General features: G+C 36.6%; 1 non-coding gene across 1 annotated transcript; it reads right to left on the bottom strand.

The window, feature by feature from the left end:
- Positions 1-10410: 10410 nt before the first annotated feature.
- Positions 10411-10517, bottom strand: LOC133813137 (small nucleolar RNA R71). Its single transcript, XR_009884178.1, has one exon. It is a non-coding gene; the product is annotated as a small nucleolar RNA R71 (small nucleolar RNA).
- Between the last annotated feature and the right edge of the window lie 1105 nt (positions 10518-11622).

The following is an 11622-nucleotide window of genomic DNA, read 5'->3' as shown; positions in this document are numbered from 1 at the left end:
ATTTCATCTCCATCTTCTTCAGTTAATGATAAAACAACCAAAGAAACCACAATTCTTGAAAAGGAAAAACCAGTGCAATGTCGTAGTGGGAGGATTGTGAGACAAACTATTCGCTACGAACATGAGGCACATGTTCTTGTATCAGATACTGAAAAGGACGATCCATTGACTTTTAAAGAAGCAACGGAAGACCCTGATGTTGATAAGTGGCAATCTTCCATGAATCAAGAAATGGAATCAATGTATTCCAATTCAGTTTGGGAACTTGTACATCTGCCTGACAATGTCAAAGCCATTGGATGTAAATGGATCTACAAGAAGAAAAGGGGTGCAGATGGAAAGGTAGAGACTTATAAAGCAAGGCTTGTGGCCAAAGGCTACACACAGAGAGAGGGGGTAGATCATGAAGAAACATTTTCTCCTGTAGCCATGCTTAAGTCCATTCATATACTTTTATCCATATCTGCCATCTATGATTACGAGATCTGGCAAATGGACGTCAAGACAACCTTTCTAAATGGCCAACTTGATGAAACCATATATATGGAACAACCAGAAGGGTTTATTAAGAAGGATCAAGATCAAAAGGTATGCAATTTGTTGAAGTCCATTTATGGATTGAAACAAGCATCAAGATCTTGGAACTTAACATTTGATGAAACTATTAAAACATATGGCTTCGAACAAAATGTTGACGAAGCATGTGTTTATAAATACATCAAAGGGAAGGTTGTGGTTTTCTTAGTTCTTTACGTTGATGATATCCTACTCATTGGGAATGATGTAGAGACATTATCAAATGTAAAGAAATGGTTGGCTGAAAAATTCCAAATGAAAGATTTGAGAGAAGCGAGTTATGTTCTAGGCATTAAAATTTGAAGAGATAGAAAGAACAAGCTCTTGGCACTTTCACAAGCAAATTATATTGATAAAGTGCTTGAAAGATTCTCTATGGAAAATTCCAAAAAGGGTCAATTACTGACCAGACATGGAATTACTCTTTGCAAAGATCAGTGTCCAAAGATACCACAAGAGCAAGAGGACATGAGAAAGTATCCCTATGCATCAGCTCTAGGGAGCCTAATGTATGCAGTGTTATGTACTAGACCTGAAATATGTTATGCAGTAGGGATTGTCAGTCGTTATCAGTCAAATCCAGGTTTGGAAAACTGTATTACGGTGAAACATATTCTCAAGTATCTCAGGAGAATGAGGAACTATATGCTAGTATATTTGGGTAGTGACCTTGAACCTACTGGATATACTGTCTCAGATTTTCAATCAGACAAAGATAGTAGAAAGTCTACTTCTGGGTCAGTATTCACTTTTGGTGGTGGAGCAGTCAGTATAGCTGATTCAACCATGGAAGCTGAATACATAGCAACTTGTGAAGCAGCTAAAGAAACAGTTTGGCTGAAAAAGTTCTACATGGATCTGGAAGTGGTTCCAGAAGTGGAGAAACCACTTGTTCTTTACTGTGACAACAGTGGAGCAGTGTCTAATTCTAAAGAACCAAGAATCCACAAGAGGGGAAAGCCTATAGAGCGCAAATACCACTTAGTCAGAGAAATCGTACATAAAGGAGATGTGTCCATTATGAAAATCACATCAGAACACAACCTGGCAGACCCGTTTACGAAGACGCTTCCTGCAAAGCAATTCGAGGGTCATGTACGTAATATGAGATTGAGAGAAATACCTTACTTGCTTTAAGTACAAGTGAGAGAATGTAAAAGACATTTATTATTTCGATGAATAAATAAATACAATGGTCTATTATTGTTATATTTAGATTATTAAATTATTATTTGAATAATTTTGTAAATATAAAAAAAATTTCATATTCATTATTGAGGATGTGATCTTGTATTAGTACGCGAGAATTAAGATCACATGAATGAATAAAAATAGTCAACAACAACAAATTGAAGTTATGGAATTCTTTAATTGGGGTTGTAAGTACAGTTTGCTGAGTATCATGTTGATACAAATAGTCTAGATTCAGATTATTGATGTGGTAAGACATCTCGATAAATGTGCTTTATATAATATGATTATATATGACATGGACCGATATGAATAAAAGTCTTTATACAAAAACCATTTAATAATAAAGACTTGTAATTCATATCATAACTGATGATCATTTATAGATCAACCTAAATCCTGAGTGTTCATGAACCACTGTTCATATTTATTAAATCTTTTGATTCATTCGTTAAGGTATCTTCATAGAATGAGGCTAATGACTTTTGTTTTGGAGATTAAATATCATGGATGGCTGGGAACATGTATCAACAATACAGAATCTAATCTTTCCTAACGGATCATATATTAGTTCCCTTAAGGGTTAGTTATGGAATTGAATGATTTTGAGCTCAAATCTATAATTAGATTATAGATTAATTGTTCACTAGTGAATTAATGGTACTTAAGGAATAAAAAATTAAATTAGAAAGGTAAAATGGTAATTCCTCCATTCTAATTTATGAACTAATTAATTAGAGGGTTGAACTATTGTAAGATGGTTATATCAATGGACAGGTTAAAATAAGATTTCTGTAAAAGTATATCTATAACATAAAGAGTTCAATTATGAATTTATAGTGGAGAAATATCAGAATTAATAAATTAACTATTATGATTAAAGAGTTTAATTATTTAGTTTCAATTTATTGGAGCTTAATGTTATAGGTCCATGGTCCCCGAAATGGCTCAAACAAACACTGACAAAGATAAATACAAAAATGGGCAAAATGACTTATTTGATAAGTAAAATATTTTTTTATGCACTAAACATAATTATTCTATAATTATGTGTAATTGATTAATTATTTGATTTAACAAAAATAAAATTAATTTTGAATTAATTTATTTTTAGGATTTTTGGTATTTAAATAATAATAAAAATTGGGAAAAATCACATGCCTTCCTTGACATGTGGTACACGTGTAGCACAATGCACAGTCATTGTGCTACACGCACAAGAAGCTTCTAGAAGTTTCTTTGTTCCACAATTTTAGTTATTTAAATATTAAATAAATAATGAGATATTGTAATATGATTAAAATATTATTATTCATAACTTATTAGTTATTTTTAAATTGTTTTAAATAACTAATATTTTATTTTTAATATATTGGATATATTAAATTTAGGAGATCAATTTTTCAGAGCGATAATTTTTTCAGTGATAGAAAACAGATCGTGAAATCTCCCTGAAAAAAATAGAACAGTGATACAAGCATAGGTCACTGTTCTTAAAAAACTTAGGTCCAAATTTTATCAGATCTCATGTGTTGAGAACATCTGATAAATAGACTTTGCCTATTGTTTTGTATAGCGAGCCCATACTCGTTCTTTGTGTGTTGAGAACATTTTGGAAGATCTTGGTGTAACACCCTAGATAGCCAAGACCGTTACACTATGTGTTTATAAAGGTGCAAGACTTGCTAATCAAGTCATTTAGTTAGAAACGTGTTACTGAAACTACAGTTGAACTAGGGTTAAAAGATTTTGGTCTCAAAAGTTTCATTTCTTATAATCAAACATTTTCTTTACATAGGATCCTAGAAGTAGTAAAGTTAAAAGACAGTTTACAAAATTTCGGGATTAAAATACAGTTACTAGCCATTCTAAGGCAAACACAGACAATTAGGCTTTTCTCGTCCTGTACCACTCCTCGGCTGTGGCGGCCGATCAGCTGAATATGTACATTCAGCCCCAAAGCTCTCCATCTCAGGACTAGTCCAATTTGACCTTGCCTTGACCTGCACCACGTAGCACCCGTGAGCCAAGGCCCAACAAGAAAACACAATAACAGAGCATAAAACAACCAGGTAACTCATGCAGTATAATCATATACTCAACATTCTAAATATTCACGTTAATCAAATATTCAGCATACCAAGTACATCACTTCATATCAATAATAAATTCACATATGATAACCAGGGTTAACGCCCTTAGGCCGCACCCTCTATTTATCCCACTGACTCCAGCCCGCTTAAATCGAGCTCAGTGAATATTAAGCTGTCCTCAGCTACCAGTGGCCGAGCCGTGCCCTGTGCGTAAGTATTATTTTCAGCACCCTTAGGCCGTTTATCACATGTCCCATGACATAATACCATCTATGACATCATACAGATATAGGGAGCTCTTTGTCGCAACATAAACACATAACCGGGTGCAGTTTTCTTACCTTTGGATTTCGATAGCTTTGTTCAGTTCAACCCTCAAGCACAATCCCGTCTGTGCCCTAGCGTATACCTAGTCATGGTCACAAGTTAGAACCAACTCCAAACCTCAATTCCAAAACCTAGCCTCGGGACCAATCCCGAGCCCTTGGGAAGCCCTAATTCCACCAAACGGGGTGGTGGAATTGAACCCCGAGCCCCCGTGCAAAAACCCTAAGAAATAACCCAAAAATCCCCTTCTAGGAACAGGGTAGTGCTACAACACCCAAAAGTGGGTGTTACAGCGCTACAAACAGAGCCATCAGGCTCCCAGACACCCAAGCGTAGCGCTGTAGCGCCTTAAGGCTAGCGCTACAACGCTAGTCACAGCCAGGCAATACTCAGGTTTTTCCCCTTCGAACTTCCTCGAGCCAAAACCCTCCAAAACTCAACCAAACCTCTACCAAACTTCAAAACAAGCCTCCCAATATCTCCAACTCACCCTAAATGACCTAACCATATAAAATCCACTCACATGCACCCCAAAATACAAAAATCACCATGGCTGAATTTGAAGCTCAAGAACTTAGCAGAACAACAGAAATCACAAAGCTTAAAGCTAGAGTTTCTTACCTTTGATGGATGAGCTCAACCCAGGTTGTCTTCCACACTTCCTTAGCCTTTACCTCCTCAAACCCTTAGGTTTAATTCCCTAGAATTCCAACAGAAACCCACCACAGAAACCAATTCAATACCAAAACCAAGAACTGGATATTAACCTCAAAACCTTACCTCAAATGATGAGTAACCTCTGCCAATTCCCCAAGCCAAATCAAGGATCCTAGTGTTGAGTCCTAGCCTAAGCCTTCTCTGAATTTTAGCTCCAAATTTCCTGAGATTTGGTGAAGAGAAGCCCAAACCGTGCAAGAGAGGAAACCCCTGCTTTTTCCCTTCTTTCCTTTTCCTTCTTTTATTTCTTTTATTTTCTTCAGGCTTCCAACACTTTCTACACAATCCACTAAGGCATAAAGCAGCATACCCCTTATCTCTAATTTTAAACACCAAAAGACCAAACTTCCCTCCCATTAAAACTAAGCTTTTAAGCCTCCTAAGGGCATTTTAGTCATTACTCCCAATTCCCGCTAATTCCTCGAATGTCTCTAATATTTACTGCTTACTTCCCGACACCTAAATAATCACCAATTATATTCCTCGATATCAAAATAGACTCCAATATATTTCCTAAATTCCCAAAAATACCCCCAGGATCGCCCCAAGGCGGGTATAAATCCCCGCCATGACTTTTTCGCTAAACCGCTCACTAGGATCGCCTCGAGTTACATATTACAAATATATCCACATAATAATGTGGTCTCAACAATTTATCACAATTATTTACATTTATGCCCTCAACGGGCCAAAATTACGAATATGCCCTTCTAACCTAATCAAGGCCTACATGCAAACTAATACACATAGTCATGCATCACAGATATCCAAATAATCATATAACATGCTTTTAATCATTTAATTCACATACAATCTAGTTATGCCCTCCCGACACACTATTCAAGGCCTTTAAGCCTTATTAGTAGATTTGGGTCGTTACACTTGGTGTGAGATCTTAAGGATTTTTGCCGTACAAAATGATAGCAGCAAGGAAGGACTTGAGGTAATTTTCTATTCATCTCTTTGATTCAATATATATATGTATGTGAAGAATTAGATCTAGAAATCTTGTGGGGTTAAATTAACAATTTTGATTGTTGTTCCGTTGCGTATAATCTTTGATTTGATCTATTAAAACCAATAGTATGAACGAGCAAGAAGACATTGAACTAGCTCCTATTGACCCTGAGATTGAACGAATAGTTAGAAGAAGACTAAGGGAACAACGGGCTCAAAATCGCCTTAATATGGCTGAAGAGGTTGAAAGAGTTGAGGGTGCTAATAATATCTCTAACGCGATTGCTATGGCTGATGATAGAGAGAGAGAGAGAGAGCCATAAGGGAGTATGCTGTCTCCATGTTCAATGAGCTCAATCCGGGCAGTGTTAGGCCTGAAATTCAAGCACCCTAATTCGAGTTAAAGCCCGTGATGTTCCAAATGTTGCAGACAGTGGGTCAATTTAGTGGGCTGCCTACTGGGATCCTCATCTTCATCTTCGTTCATTTTTGGAGGTGAGAGATTTTTTCAAGCTACAAGGAGTGAGTGACGAGGCCCTAAGGTTGAAAATTTTCCCTTTCTCTTTACGGGATTGAGCTAGAGCTTGGCTAAACACCCTTCCTCTTGACTCGGTGACTACATGGAATGAGTTGGCTGAAAAATTCTTGATGAAGTACTTTCCTCCTACCAAAAATGCAAAGTTTCGCAGTGAAATCATGTCTTTTCAGCAACTGGAAGAAAAATCCTTTTTTGAAGCTTGGGAGAGATTTAAAGAGTTATTGAGGAAGTGCCTACACCATGGGATTTCGCATTGTATACAAATGGAAACATTCTATAATGGACTCAATTCTTTCACTCGCATGGTGTTGGATGCTTCAGCTAATGAGGCTATTCTCTCTAAGTCCTACAATGAAGCCTATGAGATTTTGGAGAGGATTGCTAGCAACAATTACCAATGGTCCAATGCTAGAGCCTCAACAAGTCAAAAAGTAGCGGGTGTACTTGAAGTTGATGCAATGACAGCTTTGACCGCTCAAGTTTCATCAATGACTAACCTTCTCAAGAACATGAGTTTGGGGGGAATGGAACAAACAATTGCTATGGGACAAGTTGCTGATGTGTCTTATGTTTAATGCGGAGATGGGCACACATTTGAGAGTTTTCCTTCGAATCCCGTTTCGATTTGTTATGTGGGGAATCAAAATGCCAACCATAATAGCCCATATTCAAACTCTTATAATCTGGGGTGGAGGCAGCATCCAAATTTCTCATTGGGGGGGGGGGGTGTCAAGGAGCTAGTTCAAGCGGAGCACCAATGCAAAACAAGCCTACATATTCACCGGGGTTTTCTCAACAACCACCAAGAGCTCAACCACCTCCTCCTCAAGTGTCTCAATCAAGCTCGTTGGAGAGTTTATTGAAAGAATATATGGCCAAGAATGATGTTATGATTCAAATCCAAGCGGCATCCTTGAGGAACCTAGAGATTCAAATGGGGCACCTAGCTAATGAGTTGAGGAATAGACCACTAGGCACCTTGCCTAGTGATACCGAAAATCCAAGGAGAGATGGTAAATGGCAATGCAAGGCGATCACTTTGAGGAGTGGTAAAAATCTGGAGTTGAATAAGGACAATCCTAAGAGCAAAAATATGCCCACTTCAATCCAAAGTAGTGTGGAAAAAGAAAAAAGAGTTAGGAGTTCGAATATGTCCAATACTGATCCTGAAGCAAATGTTGCAGCAATTACTCCGCAAAATGCATCATAGAAGCTAATTAGCAAGCCACATTCACCATTTCCTCAGTGATTTCAAAAGCAGCAACAAGATAGACAATTTCGAAGATTTTTGGATGTTTTGAAGCAACTCCACATCAACATACCTCTGGTGGAAGCTTTGGAGCAAATGCCTAATTATGTGAAGTTCTTGAAGGATATTTTGACAAAGAAGAGGAGGCTTGGCGAATTTGAAACGATTGCTTTGGCTGAAGAGTTACACCCCCAAACTTATTTACAAACATAATTACTTTTTTTGTTTTCTTTTTCTTTTGTGATTTTTTTTTTAACTTTGCTTTGATGCAAGGGAGTGCACTCTTTAATTTTTACTTTTGAATTTTTTTTCTTTTAGATTTTCTATTATTTTTAGAATGAAAATAAAAAACTATATGGCAAAAGAACAAGAAAAATGAGAATACAACTAGGCCAGGGGCCTACAGATTAGCCTTACTCCAGTACGGGTGGAGGCTCATAAGGTGTTACAGGTGTCAATGTCAAGGGAAGAAGTGTTAAATATTACCACTGATGGGGTTAGGAGACCCTAGGATTTGAGTGGAATTTACTGTGGAAGGAGAAGTTAGTGGAATTTTTGATAAATGAGATAAATTCTTACAAAATAAGACGGTCACTCTTGTGAGGGTGTTACAAAGAGATAGCAAGATAAAAGACTAGAATATGAGGCTATAGTCAGTTTTGCGGGATTGGTATATGATAACTTCATTTTATTGTCGTTTTAGAATGTGTTTTTGTGGTAATCTTGAGTCTTTATGTTTGTTTTGTGCAAGATTACTCTTTTGTTTGTCTTTGTTGTAGGTTGGTGCATTGAATCATGAGAAAAATGTAAAAAGAAGAGAAAATGGTGGAAAAACAAAGCTTTTGGTGGTTGTTCGACTTAAAATGGTGCTAAGGACGAGTTAAAAATCAGTTTTTGATGAAGGAATGAGGTTGAAAGGATTAAATTGAGAAATAATGGAATTAGGGCCGTGATTGGGAGTTTAGAGTCATGACTCTAGTCAAGTCAGAAACACAAAGCTGCTGAAGGGAATTAGTGTCGTGACTTGCCCTTATAATCGCGGCGCTAGTGGAAGTCAGAGGCTAAATCAGGAGGACATCAAAGACAAAGACCACGACTTGATAGTGCCTGAGTCGCGGCGCCTGAAGACATACGCGGACTTGGAAGGCCTTTAAAACAGACACGGGTCGCGACCTAGGGAAGGCCAAGTCGCGACCCGCCTATGAAAAAACAAGGGATTCGTGATTTTTTCAGTATAAATTCAGATTTTAGGGTTTAATTAGAGATTATGTCATATTTTAATTACATTTTTAGAGACTAATTTTGATTCTTAGATTAATTTTTTTGCACTTTCATATTTTTTATTTCTTCTTCAAGTCTTTGAATCTTATGTTTCTGAATTATTATTTTGTTGATTTAGTCATGTCTGATATGAACTAAAAAAATTTATCTAGGGTTTAATGTAGTCACTTGGATTTCTATTTAATTTAATTATGATGTCCTATTGATTCTTCTTCTTTATTCTAATATATATAATGTTTGCTTAATGCTAGTAAATACCTAATCAATATTTGCTTGATTTATGATTTTGATTAAAAATTCGAAAGATGAGAATTGAATATGCTATCGTTATATAGACATAGGTTACATATTGGATGAAAGTACCTGTATGGCTTGTGTAGTAATTAGGTTTCTATGCTTAATGCCTGCTATATGTTCAAGTTTATCACAGAGATGTAAAAGACCTGCATATAGGATGAGATCTTATATCTTGAAAAAGAATAGGAATCAATTTATGTTAACCTGCCATTAGAATAAGAAGAATTTTTTTTAGAACTGATTAATAAAATTAGTAGAATAAAAAGTTGATGAAGTTAATACCCTAGGTCGTTTTATTATTGATTTTCATCTTTTGATTAGTTATTTTGTTCACAGTTATTTAAAATTTTATATTTAGATTTATTCATATAAATTTTGTTTGCCAAATAGAAATTAAAGAACAATTATTGGTAATTGGATAACAGTCTTTGTGGGAATGATACTCTATTTACTATCTATATTACTTGAATCGATTGCATGAACTTGCATATCATATTTTCACGATCAAGTTTTTGGCACCGTTGCCGGGGACTTAATTTCCAATATCAAAATTAATTTTTGTTTGTTCTAATTTGGTTTATTTTTATTTTTTATTTTTTTTATATTTTACACTTATTCGGATCGAGGTTGTTTTGTGTTTCGGGAATTATTGGTATATGCGGGGAAGTAGACAAAAGGAAATCATACCGATAGATCTTTAAATTGAGAGAACGTGCAGAGAAAACTGCAAGATAAAGAAAAGGTTGGATTTTACCATGACTGAGAACACAAATAACGTTGTTAACAATGCAAATCAGGGTAATGCAGCTGAAGCCGGTCCGCCATTGACAAACTATGTACTCCCTACTGTTACGGGGTTACATTCAAGTATTCATCCTCCTACTGTTGAGGCAAATAATTTTGAGATAAAACCCTCAATTATTCAGATGGTACAAAATTGTGTACAATTCAGGGGATTACCGAATGAGGATCCAAATCTCCATATCACAAACTTTTTAGAGCTATGTGTGACATTCAAAATGAACAGGGTGAGTAACGATGCTGTAAGATTAAGATTATTCTCGTTTTCTCTAAGAGACAGAGCTAAGAGTTGGTTGAATTCATTACAAGCCAACTCTATAGTTACTTGGGAAGATTTGGCTTAGAAATTCCTTGGTAAATATTTTCCTCCTGCGAAGTCAGCCCGAATTAGAGGAGAGATTAATAACTTCCATCAGCTGGATGGGGAGTCTGTATATGATGCGTGGGAACATTTTATAGAGTTGCAAAGAAAGTGCCCACATCATGGAATAGAGAAGTGGCTGATGGTTCATACATTTTACAATGGTTTGGGGGGAAATACAAGGACAATCATAGATGCAGCATTGGGAGGAGCATTTATGAGAAAAAGCACTAATGAAGCTTATGAATTATTGGAAGAGATGCTCATGAATAACTATAATTGCCTATTGAGCGTGAGAATAAGAAAGTAGCAGGAGTCTTAGAGGTCGGTCCTATTGCTTTATTGACCGCTCAAGTTGCATGTCTCACCAAGCAATTGCAGCAGAATAACCTCACCGTACAAGCAATGCAAGTACATAATGTCGTGAGTTGTGAGATTTGTGGGGGACCACATTCTTATGAATAATGCTCGAGCACAGCTAGTTGCTCAACAGATGTAAATAATATGCCTTTGGAACAGGCACAGGTTATTGGTAACTTTTCAAGGCCTGCACCAAACACCTACTCAAATTCATATACTCCTGCATGGAAAAATCACCCTAACCTGTCATGGAAAAACAATCAAGGGTTACAACCATAGTATCCACAATAACCACCTCAACAACCACCTCATCAACCAACTTATGGACTACATTCTAGACCTTATTATGATCCAAACCCACGCCCATCTCATCCATTACTACATCCTCTAATGAACTCACCAACAATACAACTAGACCAATTAAATCAATTCATGATAGAGACAAGGTCTTCAATCAGGAATTTTGAGACACAAATGGGTCAATTGGCTAAAATGCTTTCTAGTAGACAGCAAGGGAATTAGCCTAGTTCCATAGAGATCAATCCTAATAAGCAATGCCAAGCTGTCACTTTGAGGAGTGGGACACAGTATGATAGACCTACAGTGGATGACAAGGGGAAGAAGACAGAGGATCAACATGTTACTAGTCCAGTACAAGAGGAGGTTACTGGATCTTCCAAGGACAGAGAAGCCAAAATACACCGAGCCTACACCAAGGATTCCATATCCTCAATGGTTTTGAAAGGCTAATCTTGACAAACAATTTTCCAAATTTCTTGAGGTATTTAAGAAACTTCACATTAACATTCCTTTTGCAGAGGTTCTAGAACAAATGCCTAGTTATGTGAAGTTTATGAAAGAGATATTGTCTAAT

Source organism: Humulus lupulus, chromosome 1, assembly GCF_963169125.1.
Source record: "Humulus lupulus chromosome 1, drHumLupu1.1, whole genome shotgun sequence".
Taxonomy (NCBI): Eukaryota; Viridiplantae; Streptophyta; class Magnoliopsida; order Rosales; family Cannabaceae; genus Humulus; species Humulus lupulus.
The sequence above is the reverse complement of the archived record's forward strand: the minus strand, read 5'-3'. Positions and strand labels throughout refer to the sequence as shown.